This window comes from Oncorhynchus nerka, linkage group LG7 (assembly GCF_034236695.1).
Source record: "Oncorhynchus nerka isolate Pitt River linkage group LG7, Oner_Uvic_2.0, whole genome shotgun sequence".
Lineage (NCBI taxonomy): Eukaryota > Metazoa > Chordata > Actinopteri > Salmoniformes > Salmonidae > Oncorhynchus > Oncorhynchus nerka.
This window is the reverse complement of record NC_088402.1, coordinates 70,206,895-70,226,995: the sequence shown is the minus strand read 5'-3', so window position 1 is coordinate 70,226,995 and position 20,101 is coordinate 70,206,895. Positions and strand designations below refer to the sequence as shown.

Sequence of the window (20,101 nt, the reverse complement as noted above, 5' to 3'; positions counted from 1 at the left end):
CCTAGGCTACCTCAAGCCCTATGAGACTGTCAGTGCTATTTCCACTGGGCTTGGAGTCATTCATTGCCCTGGGACCTGTGGTGCCCTTTTGTCTACTCAGTAACATACTCCAAGGGGCTTTAAACCTGCCATGTTAATGGTCCTTTGCTACTTGGCAAGCTAGCAAAGGGCTGTTGGGTTGGTAAAGCATGTCCTGACCTTAACCTCTTACAGAAAATGCACAAGGACCAACTGCCCACCCCTACACAGTAAAGTTTAACATGGAAGAAGATTGGAGGTAACATGGAACTTCCTCTTAAACTCTCAAAAGGTTTTATGCCATGATATGCCTTCAATCTCATGTATTTGGCTAAGAAACCGTGTTAACCACGGAAAGGGATTTCATTTGTTATTTTTCATTCTAGGACCAAATAAACCGATGACAATCAGAATGCTGGCAACATACAGGTGCGCAGCAGCCCTGTCAATCAACCTCCTACAGTGGGAAGAACAAGTGTTTGATACACTGCCAATTTTCCTACTTACAAAGCATGTAGAGGTCTGTAATTTTTTATCATAGGTACACTTCAACCGTGAGAGACGGAATCTAAAACAAAAATCCCAGAAAATCACATTGTATGATTTAAGTAATTAATTTACATTTTATTGCATGACATAAGTATTTGATACATCAGAAAAGCAGAACTTAATATTTGGTACAGAAACCTTTGTTTGCAATTACAGAGATCATACGTTTCCTGTAGTTTTTGACCAGGTTTGCACACGCTGCAGCAGGGAGTTTGGCCCACTCCTTCATACAGACCTTCTCCAGATCCTTCAGGTTTCGTGGCTGTCGCTGGGCAATACGGACTTTCAGCTCCCTCCAAATAATTTCTATTGGGTTCAGGTCTGGAGACTGGCTAGGCTACTCCAGGACCTTGAGATGCTTCTTACGGAGCCAGTCCTTAGTTGCCCTGGCTGTGTGTTTCGGGTCATTGTCATGCTGGAAGACCCAGCCACGACCCATCTTCAATGCTCTTACTGAGGGAAGGAGGTTGTTGGTCAAGATCTCGCGATACATGGCCCCATCCATCCTCCCATCAATACGGTGCAGTCGTCCTGTCCCCTTTGCAGAAAAGCATCCCCAAAGAATGATGTTTCCAGGTTGGAGTCTGTTTGTTTGAGTGTGTGGACAGGTGTCTTTTATACAGGTAATGAGTTCAAACAGGTGCAGTTAATACAGGTAATGAGTGGAGAACAGGAGGGCTTCTTAAAGAAAAACTAACAGGTCTGTGAGAGCTGGAATTCTTACTGGTTGGTAGGTGATCAAATACATATGTCATGCAATAAAATTCAAATTAATTACTTAAAAATCATACAATGTGATTTTCTGGATTTTTGTTTTAGATTCCGTCTCTCACGGTTGAAGTGTACCTATGATCAAAATTACAGACCTCTACATGCTTTGTAAGTAGGAAACACTGCCGATTTTGCAGGTTATCAAATACTTGTTCTCCCCACTGTATAAGCCTCATCAGGGTGCCTATGTCTCGTGGCTGAGACAAGTGTTTGCTAAAATCCCCAAGGTGATGCATTGCTGTGCTACTCATGCCAGGCTGTACACTACACTGACTGTACTCTAGCTAATTACATTAAACCTTCTTAATCGGAAATTCAGGGATGTCATGATTCAGTCAAGGCTGCCTCCATCCCTGCCTCTCTGTTACTGATCTGTGGGCGGGCATGGACTGAAGAGCCCATTGTATCATCTGGTCTGGCTCACTTAATCAATGGCTGCCAACCTTCCTCTTGGAAATGATTGGCTAGCACTTGTTGGAAATAAATAAAAACGATGGTCTAACCATTGACTGTTAAAAGCTTCACTACTGCAGCCTAATATCACTCAATTCTCTGAAAGGCTGTGGGCCCTTCAGCCTTTAAAATATACCATTAGCATTGCCTCTAAGTATATGTGAGCTATACAGATTTATTGACATGTTTACCACAGAGAGGCTCAGGGGTAGTGTTTGCTGTTGTATGTGACATTTAATTTAGCACATGTAATGAAAATGTCAATACGTTTAGGGGCATGAATGTGAATTACCATTCGTTTGACAACACTGTTCGTAAGGTTTTAAATGTTATCAAACTCAACCGTTTATCATTTCCAGTGATGAAGACATGGATGTCTCATGGTATGGGGTGGTATGCAAAATTGGTCAACTTTGAACACCTTGACATTCAGGTCAAAAAATACACTTTCTGACCACTTCTTCCATGGGCAAACATACATGGTCATTACATTAAATCAAAATGAATTCTGTCATAAAGTGATTCAATTCAAATGGATTTACCCTAAAGATGGTTGGTTGGTCTGTGTAGTGTGCAGCTTGCTCAACTTATTTTCATGATGGAAAAGCACTAACCTATAGGCCTAGGCCCAAGTCTCTGCATATTCTACTTTCATGTTGCACTTCTTCCCACCAGCTACTGGAACACTGACATCTGTTTATAGCACAGGCACAGCATAGGTAGTTGCTCTTCTTCCCACCAGCTACTGGAACACTGACATCTGTTTATAGCATAGGCACAGCATAGGTAGTTGCTCTTCTTCCCACCAGCTACTGGAACACTGACATCTGTTTATAGCACAGGCACAGCATAGGTAGTTGCTCTTCTTCCCACCAGCTACTGGAACACTGACATCTGTTTATAGCATAGGCACAGCATAGGTAGTTGCTCTTCTTCCCACCAGCTACTGGAACACTGACATCTGTTTATAGCACAGGCACAGCATAGGTAGTTGCTCTTCTTCCCACCAGCTACTGGAACACTGACATCTGTTTATAGCACAGGCACAGCATAGGTAGTTGCTCTTCTTCCCACCAGCTACTGGAACACTGACATCTGTTTATAGCACAGGCACAGCATAGGTAGTTGCTCTTCTTCCCACCAGCTACTGGAACACTGACATCTGTTTATAGCACAGGCACAGCATAGGTAGTTGCTCTTCTTCCCACCAGCTACTGGAACACTGACATCTGTTTATAGCACAGGCACAGCATAGGTAGTTGCTCTTCTTCCCACCAGCTACTGGAACACTGACATCTGTTTATAGCACAGGCACAGCATAGGTAGTTGCTCTTCTTCCCACCAGCTACTGGAACACTGACATCTGTTTATAGCACAGGCCCAGCATAGGTAGTTGCTCTTCTTCCCACCAGCTACTGGAACACTGGCATCTGTTTATAGCACAGGCACAGCATAGGTAGTTGCTCTTCTTCCCACCAGCTACTGGAACACTGACATCTGTTTATAGCATAGGCACAGCATAGGTAGTTGCTCTTCTTCCCACCAGCTACTGGAACACTGACATCTGTTTATAGCATAGGCACAGCATAGGTAGTTGCTCTTCTTCCCACCAGCTACTGGAACACTGACATCTGTTTATAGCATAGGCACAGCATAGGTAGTTGCTCTTCTTCCCACCAGCTACTGGAACACTGACATCTGTTTATAGCACAGGCACAGCATAGGTAGTTGCTCTTCTTCCCACCAGCTACTGGAACACTGACATCTGTTTATAGCACAGGCACAGCATAGGTAGTTGCTCTTCTTCCCACCAGCTACTGGAACACTGACATCTGTTTATAGCACAGGCACAGCATAGGTAGTTGCTCTTCTTCCCACCAGCTACTGGAACACTGACATCTGTTTATAGCACAGGCACAGCATAGGTAGTTGCTCTTCTTCCCACCAGCTGGAACACTGGAACACTGACATCTGTTTATAGCACAGGCACAGCATAGGTAGTTGCTCTTCTTCCCACCAGCTACTGGAACACTGACATCTGTTTATAGCACAGGCACAGCATAGGTAGTTGCTCTTCTTTGCATAACGCATGCAACATTTTTTTTTTATTCCCACATTTACTATCATCATTGGCGAAGGTGTGTTGTGTTTGTGCTGAATGTTTTGCAGTTCTTTCTTTGGAATGGAGCACGTGTTGAGACTTGTTGCTTTTGTAACCAGGCAGGAGCACAGCTTCGCTCTGCAGATTGTCTACTTTTCCTGAATGCCTGAATGGAAAACTCAATTGGACAGACACAAGCCCATCATGTTCAGAAGCTCCACATGTGCTTTGTATTACTCTGAAACAGAAAGATAATTGAATGGAATGGAATGGGACTGGCACTGGATGGCATTCCCCGCAGCTATCATGGTAGGAGACAGGCAGTCCTGTCAACATTACCTGCTCCCTGCTCGGCATCAATAACAACCTTTCAGACTGAACAGCAGCAGAGTGGTGCCTGATAAGACTTCCTGATCACCAGGGTTGGATTCAATGACATTCCACTGTCAATGCCAGAATAACCATGTGCTATTCAGTTCACATTTCAATATAGTTTTTGACTACCACTGTGCTCGTCCTCTACAATAAACACGTGATTGGCCCTAGGCCAATGGAGGTGCTTTAATCCAGTGGTTTAAGACTAACTAAAGAAGCAGAAGTGGTGAAACAAATGACTGAATCTGAATGTCATACATTAACTGCAAGCTATGCCTTTACAAATAGTGTACTGTACATTTACTGCAACATAATGCCAGGATCTCACTTGGGCTCCATGACCCGTCTCGATCCTGGAGGTCCACAGGAAGAACTCCTCTCCGGAACTTCCTGTACCAGGTTGTCCAAACAGCCCCAGCTGCTGTGGCTGGGCCAGGGCCGGGGTAAGTTAAGTCCATGGCAGGCCAGGGAGAGCAAGAGAGAGCCTGGCCTTCCCACTTATGGGAAATTAACAGAGGAATGCATGGAGGAGCACTAACCGAACTGACACTCACCAAGCTTAGGCCGATGAAGGGCTGTGTATTGTCTCTTAAATTAACAGCAAGCTCCTTTATCCCATTGACACAACATCTAGAACAGCCATTTTTTATATTTTTATGAGTCCTCAAGGACCAGTCTGGGCATTTTCTAGGCTCAATGTCCAAGTGAAGAAAGAGCTGTCAGCTGTAGAAAATACATTTTTAAATGCTTTCTCTTTTCTGCAAATGGACTCTTTAAAAAAAAAAAAATGTTTTTATAAATATATATATTTTTTAATAGTACTATAGGTAGAGATGTAATGATTCACCGATACGCATCACTCGTTCAAATGCAAATGCAAGGTCTGGGGGACCCCAAACCTATCCAAATGTATCACGCATCGGTCAGAAAATCTCAAGAATCGAATCGCCTGTTCACTAAATTGTTTTGCTCATATTACTTTCTTTTTACCTTCCGAAAAGACCTAATATTTTGTGACAACTGATGCGTCCTCTTCCTCAGTGTCAAACTGCATGTAACTGTTGACAGTCATTGATCATCAAGTAGTTTTGAATGCTGAACAACACAGGCAATATCAGTAGCCTGGACAAACAGTGCGCTGCTTCACATGCTGACCATGCTAGCTAGCTAGATAGCTACCTAGATGATTATTAGCGACTAGGGTTGCACATTTTGTGGAATATTCAGAGGTGGAAACTTTCTGTGGGAATTAACGGAAATGCATTACCATTCAAAAGTTTGGGGACATTTAGAAATGTCCTTGTTTTTGAAAGAAAAGTTTTAAAAAATTGTCCATTAAAATAACATGAAATTGATCAGAAATACAGTGCAGACATTGTTAATGTTGTAAATGACTATTGTAGCTGGAAACATAAAAAAAAAAAAAAAAAAACTTTTTTAATGGAATATCTAATATCTAGGCGTACAGAGGCCCATTATCAGCAACCATCACTTCTGTGTTCCAATGGCATGTTGTGTTAGCTAATCCAACTTGATCATTTTAAAAGGGTAATTGATCATTAGAAAACCCTTTTTGCAATTATGTTAGCACAGCTGAAAACTGTTCTGATTAAAGAAGCAATAAAACTGGCTTTTAGACTAGTTGAGTATCTGGAGCATCAGCATTTGTGGGTTCGATTACAGGCTGAAAATGGCCAGAAACATAGCACTTTCTTCCGAAACTCATCAGTCTATACTTGTTCTGAGAAATGAAGGCTATTCCATGCGAGGAATTGCCAAGAAACTGAAGATTTCGTACAACGCTGTGTAGTACTCCCTTCACAGAACAGCTCAAACCTTTTCGAACCAGAATAGAAAGAGGAGTGAGAGGCCCTGATGCACAACTGAGCAAGAGGACAAGTACATTTAGTGTCTAGTTTGAGAAACAGACACCTCACAAGTCCTCAACTGGCAGCTTCATTAAGAAGTACCCGCAAAATACCAGTCTCAACGTCAACAGTGAAGAGGCGACTCCGGGATGCTGGCCTTCTAAGCAGAATTGCTTAGAATCTCAGACTGGCCAATACAAATAAAATATTAAGATGTGCTAAAGAACACAGAAACTGGACAGAGGAACTCTGCATCTGCTCCTCCCCTCCGGCGTACGATGTCGCCAGAATACTAACCACTGGTCCTGGCATTCATCATTACTCACACCTGGCACTCATCATTACGCCCACCTGTTAATCATTTATGATTGACACCTGGACTTCATTACCATCATCATTTCCTCCCCTTTATGTCACTCTCTTATGTTCACTCACCAGTTGGTATTATTTTTGTGTACTGGTGTGTAGCCACATGGAATTGTCTCCTTCCTGGTTTTGTTGTTTTATTAAATGTTCACCTGCTTCCCAACTCACAGATCCATTATTACATGAGTTCACGTGGAATGATTTCACTGAACAACAAAATAAATGGAATATTGAATGATCGCCAATGATCCATCGCATCTCCCAAATAGATTTTCAACATACATCTGTAAAGTCTAGAAACTAAAGCTTTGGTTGTCTTCCTCTCAGGCTTCCATGTCTTCTCCCAGGACCTCAATGTCCACCTCTTGAACATCAGACTCTGAGGCTTCATCTTGACTGTTACTTTCCAACCTTGTTGAGGATGGCTTGTTGTCAGGCTCAAAAAGCTTCATTTGCCCGGATGGCCACCAATTTTTCAACCCTTGTATTGTTCAGCCTGTTGCATGCTTTGGTGTGTGTGTTCCCAAACAGGGACCATTTGCGCTCTGAGGCGACTGATGTTGTTGGGATTTGGAGGATGGAGGCAACCGGGGAAAGAGCCTCAGACCCACAAAGTCCTTTCCACCAGGTGGCTGATGCAATATGGCAGTTGTGCCAACATGTCTAATTTCCATCCCAAAGCCCTTGCTTGGAAGTGTACTTCACCAGACTGCCAAGAACCTTGCCCTCATCTCATTCTTCTCTAACATCTGCAAGCAGTCTGAACATCAGACAGAATGGCATTGTCTCCCTCAATCCGTGCATTGGCTACTGCTATAGGTTTCAGGAGTTTCAGGCTGCTTACCACTTCCCCCAAAATACATCATCCAGCAGGATCCTCTTGATGGGGCTTTCTGTATCGGCAGACAGTGATATGGACATTTCTTGGAGAGACTCCTTCCCCTCTAGGAGACTGTCAAACATGATAACACCACCACCCCAATGGGTGTTGCTGGGCAGCTTCAATGTGGTGCTCTTATTCTTCTCACTTTTCTTGGTGAGGTAGATTGCTGCTATAACTTGATGACCCTTCACATACCTAACCATTTCCTTGGCTCTCTTGTCACCAGTTCAAATATCTTCTCTGGTCCAAGGTCATTGATGACTGCCTTCAGCTCATCTGCAATGTAAAGACTGGTGTGTCTGTTGTCCCTTGTGTCTGTGCTCTTGTAAAATACTGGTTGAAGGGTGGATATGATGTAGTTAATTATTCCTTGCCCACAAATATTCAACCACCCATCAGACAAGATTGCAATAGTCTGCTTTCTCTATGATTTGCTTGACCTTCACTTGAACTCTGTTGAACTCAGCATATCTGGTTGGAGGGGTGTATGCTGGGCGAAGAACATTCAGAAATCTCTTCCAATACACATTGCCTGTGAGCATCAGAGGTGAACCAGTTGCATACTGTACACAGCTCGAGCAAGAGTATTTCTCTAACTACGTTCCAAAAAAACTTCTGATTCCAGGAGGACAATGAGCTGTTGCTATTGATAAGGTGTCTGATTCACCATTTACACCTCGAATAGAAGTAGAGGGACTTTTGTCAGAGGTTGCTTGTTGTGAGCGCTGCAGGAACTTTATGTACTTGGCCAGATGATTTTGCATCTTTGTTGCATTCTTCACATGATTTGGCACAGTATTTGCAAATGTACATAGCTTTTCCTTCAACATTAGCTGCAGTGAAATGTCTCCACATCAGATAGCGCTCGTGGCATTTTCCTGTAAAGATTATAAAAAAATGAGTAAAAAAAACATACAGATAAATATTTAAGCAGTTAGATTAAACAATTCCTTTGTAAGATAAATGTTTTAAAATGAAACATGTATGGAAACAGGTGATTTAAACACACTTTGCTGTAGGCTACTATTTACTAGTTAACAAAAAATCATGTATGTCATATAAAATATATTCACCAGAAAGCATGTAGTCCCTGGCTCAGCCAGTGTAGTTGTGTGGGCCCAATAGCATCTCATTAGTGTGCAAGAATCAGCTATACATGTGATGGAACAATGCACTGTGCATGCAGAGGTTTGCATTTCCATTGAATTGGGAATAGTTTAACCAAAATATGACACTAGACCTAGAATTGCCTTGTGTATCCCACAAAAGTGGTTCACTGTTATAAGCTAACTTAAGTAAAATTCCCCAAATTCCCGGGCCTAACTTTCCCATGTAAAATTACCGCAAAAATTCAGGAAATTTATCGGAAAGTTTACCAGCCCTTATTTTACCAGATCTTCCTTTAGCTGGTGGAGGTCTATATTTAATCCCTTATAATTTCTGCCAACTTCATGAACGAGGTGAAATCTCTTTAAATTCCTATTGTCAGACTGCTCTACTTTGTTAAGCAATTCAAAACTAACTTGTTAATTTGTTGTGTGGCAGATTCAAAGCCATATTAACTCATTGCAGAATATATCCATAGTCATGAATGAATCATATTTATTTGATGACAATGCATCTAGTCACCCGTCAAACATCTGAACTCCCAACAGTTACATTGATTTAACAAAATCAAAATAGTAAACGATGAAAAGATATTTCTATTATATAGAGTAGGGAGAACAAGTATTTGATCCACTGCCGATTTTGCAGGTTTTCCTACTTACAAAGCATGTAGAGGTCTGTAATTTTGATCATAGGTACACTTCAACTGTGAGAGACGTAATCTAAAACAAAAATCCAGAAAATCACATTTGTATGATTTTAAAGTAATTAATTTGCATTTTATTGCATGACATAAGTATTTGATACATCAGAAAAGCAGAACTTAATATTTGGTACAGAAACCTTTGTTTGCAATTACAGAGATCATACGTTTCCTGTAGTTCTTGACCAGGTTTGCAGACCTTCTCCAGATCCTTCAGGTTTCGGGGCTGTCGCTGGGCAATACGGACTTTCAGCTCCCTCCAAAGATCTTCTATTGGGTTCAGGTCTGGAGACTGGCTAGGCCACTCCAGGACCTTGAGATGCATCTTACGGAGCCACTCCTTAGTTGCCCTGGCTGTGTGTTTCGGGTCGTTGTCATGCTGGAAGACCCAGCCACGACCCATCTTCAATGCTGTTACTGAGGGAAGGAGGTTGTTGGCCAAGATCTCGCGATACATGGCCCCACCCATCCTCCCCTCAATACGGTGCAGTCGTCCTGCCCCCTTTGCAGAAAAGCATCCCCAAAGAATGATGTTTCCACCTCCATGCTTCACGGTTGGGATGGTGTTCTTGGGGTTGTACTCATCCTTCTTCTTCCTCCAAACACGGCGAGTGGAGTTTAGACCAAAAAGCTCTATTTTTGTCTCATCAGACCACATGACCTTCTCCCATTCTTCCTCTGGATCATCCAGATGGTCATTGGCAAACTTCAGATGGGCCTGGACATGCGCTGGCTTGAGCAGGGGGACCTTGCGTGCGCTGCAGGATTTTAATCCATGACGGCGTAGTGTGTTACTAATGGTTTTCTTTGAGACTGTGGTCCCAGCTCTCTTCAGGTCATTGACCAGGTCCTGCCGTGTAGTTCTGGGCTGATCCCTCACCTTCTCATGATCATTGATGCCCCAAGAGGTGAGATCTTGCATGGAGCCCCAGACCGAGGGTGATTGACTGTCATCTTGAACTTCTTCCATTTTCTAATAATTGCGCCAACAGTTGTTGCATTCTCACCAAGCTGCTTGCCTATGTTAAGGGAATTATTTTATAAACACTTAAGTAATTGAAGCCAGCATTTTCTATTGTTCTATTGGTTTTCAAATAAACTTTCTTTCATTATTCAGCAGGCAAAGACACAATCCTAGTCATATTAGCTACCAATGCTAGTTGTTGCATCTTTAGAGCTCCCCTCTTTCAAAATTTCGAATGGATATTTACATCTATGTCACATGAAACTGCTCACATGGGCCGTGCGCTTTTTAGAATGGTGTGTTCCCGCTAATTGCGTTTTGTAATGTTCGCGTGTAGCTGACTGCCATGTGGGCATTGCTGCGCTTATAATGTGAAGAAATAATAATACTTTATCAACATTAAGCTTAACGTTCTGATCTGTTGCATTATTATTGCATTGTTTATTTTTTGATGTTCAATAGTTGTATGAATTTTGTATCTATCGTCCCAGAACTGTCCCAGAGTTTGTTTGAAAGGTCTCAATTTTGTTTGACCCGCTCTCTCTCCCTCTGAAACTGTTGATTGTTTCTGTCCCATTCTGTGTTGGCTCCTGTAGGCTGATTGGTAAGACTGGGGGTGGTCAGGATACAACGAACGAGGCAAACTAGAATTATGACGTAAAAGTATGTAGCTAGCTAGTGCTAGTTAATTTGTTTGTTCTCACTCTACTTGTCATGACTGCCTGCTGCAGCACTCTCTCTACACCAATGACGTGCTCAATTCACACATTCACATTCACAGATGGGGGTTGGATTAAGTTGTTCAAGTAGGCCAACTAAAATAAGTAAACAAGGCATTTAGCCTCTTTTAGTCACCATTAGTAACGTTTTAGGAAGTTTGAGTTAAATCCTTGCCCTGAGTGACTCAGAATTAGCTTAAATCTGCATTAAAAACTGCATTTGAAAGAAAAAATGTAGGCTAAACAGAAAGTGCAGACATCAGAGAGTGCAGACATCAGATTAACCCTAACCCGTAACCACAGAGGAAGGGACTGGGAGGAGAGAGAGGTGTGTGAGTGTGCCAGCCAGGGTCAGGTTACTCAGCTGTGGAGGTATCTTCTGCTCAAATCAGAGTGGTGATCACAATAAGCCTTAAACTGTAATTGTGAAAGCCACAACGGTTGCAGCAAGGGAATTTGCGACCTCTCAAATGTTCTTGCAGGGTTTCTGGATGGTCTTTGCGTAGTTTGGACTACCCTTGAGCTGTTATCTCTCGTCAGGATTTTTCCCTGTTAGCAGTGTTTGGGAAGCTACTCTAACTTGCTAGCTAACACCTCGAGACAAAATAGCCAATGCCTTGTTAGCACATGTTAGCTTAGGCTACATTTGTTGTTCAATAACAACAAATGTGGTTGCGGTGGGATCAATGATACACGTATGTAAACTGATATGCTTGCCTATTATCTTTCATTGAGCATGAATGGCTTGTCCACTTTGTGCAATTGAGTGTTCATATCTGTATTTGGGAGAGAGGCAGTGAATCAGAGAGAAGGATGTCGTGATGAGTAATCACTCAGTCATGTCAGCCACTCAGGTGAGCATGGTGTCTCCACATACCATAGAGCTCTCTGTCACTCTGAATTCCCAGCATCTGTGTGTCTGTGGTTTAATGTTAACAACATGACACTACCCACCCAGGCATGTGGTGAAGCAGGAAGAGAATGCTCATGAAATGGTAGTTTAATAGAGTGCCTGGCACCTAGGTATTTGTGGAATAGCTGCTGCCTGTCTGTCTCCAGAGCCAAGTTATGAGTTTGGCAAATAGCATGCAGCAAGTGTCACGTTCAGGGGATGGAAGGATGACCTCTGTACCATCTTTCGATGTTGTCGTTCCACCCAGGAGAGCGAAGTGGTAGCTGGGAAATCCAACACCTGTGTTGGCATTCTTGGAGTATTTGAGTTAGGGGTGACACTGACAGTGTGAATGCCAGGCCATGTACGGTTTACGACCGACATGTTTGTCTTGTCAGAGAAAGCACTAGGCTAATAGATGCTGCTGACAGACCTCCTTTATGCATGATCAATTCCACAGTTGTGTGGAGGGTAGGGGTGGGGGGAAGACAGATACTTCTGTGAAGATGCCTCTCTTGGCCCTGTCATGTACAGTGGCGGATTCTCTTTGCTGTGACCATGACAATTGCTGCCGCTACACATCTCTAAATAGGTTGTTTCACTGCAGAACTGTGATTGCGATTGCTGTTCATCTTTCAAAAAGCAATAGACTGCATGTAAGAAAAAGGCTAATTTAAGTCATTGCCTTAAATGATCATCATTGTGGACTGGGAGCCTAAACAGAATATAACTTGCCCATAATTGGGTTATCAAATTTGATTTTGCAATTTGGGTGGGGGATTTTGGGGTAGTTTCCAGAAAAAATGCATTTCCACAAAATTCCATTGTTATTTTCTCAGCCCAAAATGAGAAGGCAGAAATAGAAACTAATCTTGACAGGAAAACTACAGCGCGTTAGTTCCAAATAAGAACATGGATCCCGACAGAAACCAGTGTTATTTATAGGCTCCCACTGCATTTACTGTGTTAAAACAAACAGAAAAGGCCTCCGCCTCTCCACGATGGGCCTGGTGTTTCTCAAGAGAAACAGACTAGAGGTCGACCGATTATGATTTTTCAAATACCGATACCGATTATTGGAGGACCAAAAAAGGCGATACTGATTAATCGGTTGATTTTTTTTTTTTTTTTTGCGTTTATTTTTATTTGTAATAATGACAATTACAACAATACTGAATGAACACTTATTTTAACTTAATATAATACATCAATAAAATCAATTTAGCCTCAAGTAAATAATGAAACATGTTCAATTTGTTTTCAATAATGCAAAAACAAAGTGTTGGAGAAGAAAGTAAAAGTGCAATATGTGCTATGTAAGAAAGCGAACATTTGAGTTCCTTGTTCAGAACAGGAGAACATATGAAAGCTGGTTGTTCCTTTTAACATGAGTCTTCAATATTCCCAGGTAAGACGTTTTAGGTTGTAGGAATTATAGGACTATTTCCCTCTATACCATTTGTATTTCATTAACCTTTGACTATTGGATGTTCTTATAGGCACATTAGTATTGGCAGTGTAACAGTATAGCTTCCGTCCCTCTTCTCGCTCCTCCCTGGGCTCAAACCAGGAACACAACAACAGCAGCCACCATCGAAGCAGCATTACTCATGCAGAGCAAGGGGAACAACTACTAGAAGGCTCAGAGCGAGTGACGTTTAAAACGCTATTAGCGCGCGCTAACTAGATAGCCATTTCACTTCGGTTACACCAGCCTCATCTCGGGAGTTGATAGGCTTGAAGTCATAAACAGCGCAATGCTTGACGCACAACGAAGAGCTGCTGGCAAAACGCACGAAAGTGCTGTTTGAATGAATGTTTACGCACCTGCTTCTGCCTACCACCGCTCATTCAGATACTTAGATAGCTGTATGCTCAGTCAGATTATATGCAACGCAGGACACGCTAGATAATATCTAGTAATATCATCAACCATGTGTAGTTAACTAGTGATTATGATTGATTGTTTTTTATAAGATAAGTTTAATGCTAGCTAGCAACTTACCTTGGCTTACTGCATTCGCGTAACAGGCAGTCTCCTTGTGGAGTGCAACGAGAGAGAGGCAGGTCATTATTGTGTTGGACTAGTTAACTGTAAGGTTGCAAGATTGGATCACCCGAACTGAGAAGGTGAAAATCTGTTGTTCTGCCACTGAACAAGGCAGTTAACCCACCGTTCCTAGGCCGTCATTGAAAATAAGAATGTGTTCTTAACTGACGTACCTAGTTAAATAATGGTATATATATATTTTTTTTAATCGGCAAAATCGGCGTCCAAAAATTCCGATTTCCGATTGTTTTGAAAACTTGAAATCGGCCCTAATTAATCGGCCATTCCGATTAATCGGTCGACCTCTAAAACAGACACCTCTAATCAACCCTTTCCGATGTGTTTGTTTGTACGGCCCTTCTTTCACCCCTTACAGCCTCAACAGCACTGGAGGACAAATGTGCGTGTCCCTAATGTGAAATACAGTGACGTGTGCATAATTATTTGAAAATGTGTGTTTGTAACTAGGTCCAGAGACGTACAGTAACAGTTTCATCCAGGCATGTGTCCCAGCCCAGGCGACAGGTAGCCTAGTGGTTAGAGTATTGGACCAGTAACCGAAAGGGTGCTGGATCGAATCCCAGAGCTGACAAGATACAAATCTGTCGTTTTGCACCTGAACAAGGCAGTTAACCCACTGTTCCCGGTAGGCCATCATTGTAAATAAAAATGTGTTCTTAACTGACTTGCCAAGTTAAATAAAGGTTAAATAAAAAATAACGAAAAAGCTCCTGCCCCAGATATTGGGCACACACTGGTTGTTTAAAATAAATGACGTTCAACCAACGTTGAATTGACGTCTGTGCCCAGTGGGTATGGTCTTCCTGGACTTCCCTGGCTGGTGTCTCGCCGTCTCCCTCCCTGCTGCTCTCAGCACTCTCCTGCCCACCTGCTGGGACCGCGGCAAGATTTCTGAAAGCACCATCCCCTACTCTCAGACTTCAAACATGTTTTACTTGGAGTCAGAAGAGAAAAATGTATTTCCTCAATAATAAGCCACCAATTATCCCCAGCTCGTTTTAACTTCTGCTTTGCTTTCACTTCCCTGCCTTTGCTAGCCCAGTCTTATTTATTTAGTCTGAGGAAGTCTTTTTTTAAATGAATACATATCAGCGCTAAAATGGTTGTCTTGAACAAACCAGCCTAATCTGTATTCTCCAGAGTCTATTTGCACTTCCCACCATCATGTTGAGGTTTCTTCAGTGTATTCTGGATGTTGGTATGATGACTAATGGTTGACACATAGGGTTTCCGTTCCATCGCTGATTCATCATTCAGGACCGGAGGTGTTGCTCTCACATTGCAGCTTTTTATAAAGATATGAAATTTTCTCTATAATCAGCCAAAGCATTAGTTGGCTAAATAACTTAGACCTTGCCGAACTAGAAAATACACAAGTTTTTGAGCTATTTCCAGATGGGAGAAGTGGGTCATCGGCATCACTGGGAATTGCTGCTGCCTTGTCTGTCCAGTTGGATTGTAGCTAAAACTAAACCGCAGCTCACTATTTCAAACAAAATGTTGATAGAGGTTATACAGTGCCTTCAGAAAGTATTCACACTCCTTGACTTTTTCAAAATGTTGGTTTTACAGCCAGTATAAAAAATGTATTAAATTCAGATTTTGAGTCACTGGCAGTACCCCACACACAGTACCCCATAATGTCAAAGTAGATTCATGTTTACAAGTTAATAAAAAATTAAAAGCTCAATTGTCTTGAGTCAATAAGTATTCAACCCCTTTGTTATAGCAAGCCTAGGAGGAGTAAAAGTATGCTTAACCAATCACATAATGTGTTGCATGGAAAACAAAGAAAAACACTGTCAACCTTTGCCTTGATGTCAACTGAGTAGGTGTCAACTTTTGACTGGTTCTGTAGTTACTCCACAATACTAACCTAATAGACAATGTGAAAAGAAGGAATCCTGTACAGAATAAAAGTATTCTAAAACATGCATCCTGTTTGCAACAAGGCACTAAAGTAATACTGCAACAAATGTGGCAAAGAAATGAACTTTATGTCCTGAATACAAAATGCTATGTTTGGGGCAAATCCAACACAACCCAACACATCACTGATTACCACTCCTCATATTTTCAAGCATGGTAGTGGCTGCATCGTGCTATGGGTATGCTTTTCATCGGCATGGACTAGGTAGTTATTTAGGATAAAAAATAAACTGAATCGAGCGAAGCACAAGCAAATTCCTCGAGGAAAACCTTCTGCTTTCCACCAGACACTTGGAGACACATGCACCTTTCACGAGGTCAATAACCTAAAGCACAAGGCCTAATACACAAATACACTGGAGTTACTTACCAAGACGACATTGAATGTTCCTGAGTGGCCTAGTTAGTTTTTTCTTAAATCCACTTGAAAATCTTTAGTAAGAATTGAAAATGACTGTCTAGCTATGGTCAATAACAAACTTGACAGAGAATTTTTATAAAGAATAATGGGCAAATATTTTACCACCCAGGTGTGCAAAGCTCTTCGAGTATTACCCAGAAAGACTTACACCTGTAATTGCTGCCAAAAGTGATTCTAACATGTATTGACACAGGGGTGTAAAGACTTGTGTAAATTAGGTATTTCATTTTCAATACATTTTCAAACATTTCTAAAAACAAGTTTTCACTGTCATTATGGGGTATTTTTTGTAGATGGGTAAGGGGAACAAATAATATTTGAATACACTTTGAATTCAGCCTGTAACATGCATTCGGAACAAGTCAAGGGTTATGAATACTTTCTGAAGGCACTGTAGCTTGGCTTGTAAGATTGTCAGGGATGTGTAGTTACTGCTGTGGCATCTGTTGGGAAATCAGTGTGGGAAATGCCAGCCTGTCTGAGGGACATGCTGAAAGAAAGAGTGACATTTCATTTATGATTTTACACCTCACCTCTTTCAAATTTGTTTTTTTCCTTCCTTTTTGGTACCAGCATTTCTTTGTAAAAGGATGTGGTTTTTCTGGTTTTCCTTTGGCCCATTAACATGCTCTGCTATCAGAGCGGCGTGTGGTGTAAGCGGTTTATCCTTGCCTTCTGCTGCATCACAGATGATGTGTGAAACAGACGCTCACTGAGAGCTGTTCACGTGCAATAAAGACTCAATCGTGATGCCCAGACACACAGGCTGAACTGTTGCAAAGTATTCTAGCTAAAACTGTCCACTAACTATACTGAACAAAAATTTAAACACAACATGCAACAGTTCATATAAGGAAATCAGTCAATTGAAATAAATGCATTAGGCCCTAATCTATGGATTTCACATGAATGAGCAGGGGCGTGGCCATGGGGAGCCAGGCCCAGCCAATCAGAATGAGGTTTCCCCCACAAAATGGATTTATTACAGACAGAAATACTCCTCAGTTTCATCAGCTGTCCAGGTGGCTGGTTTCAGATGATCCCGCAGGTGAAGAAGTCTGATGTGGAGGTCCTGGGCTGGCGTGGTTACACGTGGTCTGAGGTGAAGAAGTCGGATGTTGAGGTCCTGGGCTGGCGTGGTTACACGTGGTCTGAGGTGAAGAAGTCGGATGTGGCGGCTCTGGGCTGGCGTGGTTACACGTGGTCTGCGGTGAAGAAGTCTGATGTGGAGGTCCTGGGCTGGCGTGGTTACACGTGGTCTGAGGTGAAGAAGTCGGATGTGGCGGCTCTGGGCTGGCGTGGTTGGTCTGCGGTGAAGAAGTCGTGGAGGTCCTGGGCTGGGTGGTAAGAAGTCGGATGTGGAGGTCCTGGGCTGGCGTGGTAACACGTGGTCTGAGGTTGTGAGGCCAGTTGGACGTACTGACAAATTCTCTAAAACGACGTTGGAGGTGGTTTATGGTACAGAAATTAACATTACATTCTCTGGCAACAGCTCTGGTGGACGTTCCTGCAGTCAGCATGCTCCCTCAACCTGGGGCATTGTATTGTGTGACAAAACTACACATTTTAGAGTGGCCTTTAATTGTCCCCAGGACAAGGTGCACTTGTGTAATGATCATGCTGTTTAATCAATTTGATATGCCACACCTGTCAGGTTTATGGATTATTTTGGCAAAGGAGAAATGTTCACTAACAGGGATGTTTTTATGCGTATGGACATTCTTAGGATCTTTTATTTCAGCTCATGAAACATGGGACCAACACTTTACATGTAGCGTTTATATTTTTGTTCAGTATATGATGGCTAATGAGCCTATATTGCTGAAATTGTATTGATCTAATGGCAAGGATGTTCCCCTTGTCAAAATACATTTTCTTATCCTCTAAAAATCTCCTTGTAAGTGATAGGACTACTTGTCAAGTCAGAGCTTTGTAAGCTTTTACTTATGATGTTTTTCTGCTGTATGCAATATTATGGTAAAGCAATGCGTTTTGTTCTTTCCAGGAGAAATGCAACTTTAAATGGGCAGAGATGGAAACCACAATATTAAATAAATCTTTCATGGTCTGAGCAAAATGACTTGCTAAGACATCAGACTTGAATATAAGACCATGTCATTAGAAATGTTTGAAATATTCCCTTTCCCTTCATTTTCAGTGTTGCATCATTATTCCAGTCCCAGACCTGACAGGCACACTTGTCAGTCTTGCCTCAAGCTACTGGTCTTCTCGGATACCGAAATTGAGATTCAAACCGAATTGGATCCACAAAATATTTTTTTGTGGGGATTTTTTAGGACGCTGAATCCGCTTTTGCCTTCGATGAGGTTTTTCAATTATATATATTTTTTACTATTTTCTACATTGAAGACATCAAAACTATGAAATAACACATGGATCATGTAGTAACCAAAAAAGGTCTAAATATAAATATAACCAAAATATATTTTTGATTCTTCAAAGGAGCCACCCTTTGCTTTGATGACAGCTTGGCACGCTCTTGGCATTCTCTCAACCAGCTTCATGAGGTAGTCACCTGGAATGCTTTTCCAACAGTCTTGGAGTTCAAATCAAATGTATTTGTCACATACACATGGTTAGCAGATGTTAATGCGAGTGTAGCGAAATGCTTGTGCTTCTAGTTCCGACAATGCAGTAATAGCCAACGAGTAATCTAACCTAACAATTCCAAAACTACTACCTTATACACACAAGTGTAAAGGGATGAAGAATATGTACGTAAATGTATATGAATGAGTGATGGTACAGAACGGCATAGGCAAGATGCAGTAGATGGTATCGAGTACAGTATATACATATGAGATGAGTAATGTAGGGTATGTAAACATTATATTAAGTAGCATTGTTTAAAGTGGCTAGTGATACATTTTACATCAATTCCCATTATTAAAGTGGCTGGTGTTGAGTCTGTGTTGGCAGCAGCCACTCAATGTTAGTGGTGGCTGTTTTTAACAGTCTGATGGCCTTGAGATAGAAGCTGTTTTTCAGTCTTTCGGTCCCTGCTTTGATGCACCTGTACTGATCTCGCCTTCTGGATGATAGCGGGGTGAACAGGCAGTGACTCGGGTGGTTGTTGTCCTTGATGATCTTTATGGCCTTCCTGTGACATCAGGCGGTGTAGGTGTCCTGGAGGGAAGGTAGTTTGCCCCCGGTGATGCGTTGTGCAGACCTCACTACCCTCTGGAGAGCCTTACGGTTGTGGGCGGAGCAGTTGCCGTACCAGGAGGTGATACAGCCCAACAGGATGCTCTCGATTGTGCATCTGTAGAGGTTTGTGAGTGCTTTTGGTGACAAGCCGGATTTCTTCAGCCTCCTGAGGTTGAAGAGGCGCTGCTGCGCCTTCACGACGCTGTCTGTGTGGGTGGACCAATTCAGTTTGTCCGTGATGTGTACGCCGAGGAACTTAACTTACTACCCTCTCCACTACTGTCCCATTGATGTGGATAGGGGGGTGCTCTCTCTGCTGTTTCCTGAAGTCCACAATCATCTCCTTTGTTTTGTTGACGTTGAGTGTGAGGTTATTTTCCTGACACCACACTCCGAGGGCCCTCACCTCCTCCCTGTAGGCCATCATAGCGCTTGATGGTTTTTGCAACTGCACTTGAAGAAACTTTAAAAGTTCTTGACTTTTTCCAGGTTGACTGACCTTCATGTCTTAAAGTAATGATGGACTATCGTTTCTCTTTGCTTTTTAAGCTGTTCTTGCCCTAGTATGGACTTGGTCTTTTACCAAATAGGGGTGGTATACAGAAGATAGCCCTAACTTGTCACAACACAACTGAGTGGCTGAAATGCATTAAGAAGGAAAGAAATTCCACAAATGAACATTTAACAAGGCACACTTGAGTGCAAAGCTGTCATCAAATCAGTGGGTGGTTACTTTTATTAAC

General features: G+C 42.2%; 1 protein-coding gene across 6 annotated transcripts in view; it reads left to right on the top strand.

Moving 5' to 3' along the window:
* Positions 1-20,101, top strand: part of LOC115132623 (ankyrin repeat and SAM domain-containing protein 1A-like) — a 131,525-nt gene that overhangs the window by 1,331 nt on the left and 110,093 nt on the right. The gene's annotated exons all lie outside the window — the stretch shown is intronic.